The following is a 1,230-nucleotide window of genomic DNA, read 5'->3' on the forward strand; positions in this document are numbered from 1 at the left end:
CAGAGGGTGAGGCTAACTTAAGAGTTTAAGATGTTTTAGTGTATTGAAGATAGATTAAACCAAATGCTGAAAGCGAAACAAGTCAAAGCCATCGAATATCATGTGTGCTTGTACAAAAAGAACAAGATAAAATAAGTAGGAGGGTAATGAAAATTGTGGTGTAATTGATTACGAGTACGCCGGGAGATATTAAAAATGGAAAGATAGATTTCTAAACAGAAACGATAGAAAGTGTGAGTGAAAATATAGCGGGATAATATGCTGATTCAAGAGTAAAAGCATGAGTTAGAAATAACATTCAAATCAATTTATGGAATATTTTAAGGGCTGGAGTGACTAAAATGAGAGATTCGTTGTAATGACCACATGATTTCAAACTCAAAGCACAGGGCACGCATTATGAAGCGAGGAAATGGAAGGAGAACAATCAGGCTTTGCCAAGTTCCAAGAACAGAAACCATGACTCTCTCTGTATATATCTACATTTCCACTGCCGGGTACTATTTTGCATGATTGCCGCATTAATGAGCATATTAGTGATTTATTCCTACTCCTAATTTCCGTGTGAGATTCTAAGTCATAGGCAGTCGTTTTTTTTCTAATTAAAGCGCCCTTCTACATTTTCCTTCGCTTCGTGAATGCCTTCGAGGGCGAGCCTGTCGCGAGAGACGTTATTGCCATAGAAGAAAAGGTCTGAAAGTGAGCGGTTTGCACACTTTATGAGGATTTTTGTTAAGGTGAAAAGATAGAAAGGGGGCTCTGGTCGTAATAGTCCGCTGTGTTTTGTATTGTGACAACAGAAGCTCTTTTCCTTTGGCTGCACGTTTATCTTCGATGGACTCAAACTTGTTTCCTGAACACCTCATACTATTTTCAAACCCCACAAAAATTTAACGTTCCTGTCTATTCTTGCTCCTCTTTAAGTCTTTTCCCGCCAATGTACCTCTTTTATTTGTAAATCGCCTTATTATGTCTTTGTAGAGATTAGATATAGGCTGTATAAACACAGTTATCATTAATATCATTATTCCAATACAACTACCTTGAAATCAATATGAAGAGGAAAATCTTATAATTGGAGTAACATACCCATGCATCTACCTATTCTACTAAGAATTACACTTGTGCTTTGATCACCGAGTACTTTCAACTTGACCCTGCGTGTTATACTTAACATTACAATAAGTGTTCTTTGCTTATCGTGTACTACATTGTCCCCCCCCCCCCTTC

The 1,230-nt window shown here is 37.6% G+C and overlaps 1 protein-coding gene across 1 annotated transcript in view; it reads right to left on the bottom strand.

The window, feature by feature from the left end:
- Positions 1-1,230, bottom strand: part of LOC101847807 (collagen alpha-1(I) chain) — a gene marked incomplete in the record, with an annotated part of 33,546 nt that overhangs the window by 28,203 nt on the left and 4,113 nt on the right.

Source organism: Aplysia californica, unplaced genomic scaffold (genome assembly GCF_000002075.1).
Source record: "Aplysia californica isolate F4 #8 unplaced genomic scaffold, AplCal3.0 scaffold00073, whole genome shotgun sequence".
Lineage (NCBI taxonomy): Eukaryota > Metazoa > Mollusca > Gastropoda > Aplysiida > Aplysiidae > Aplysia > Aplysia californica.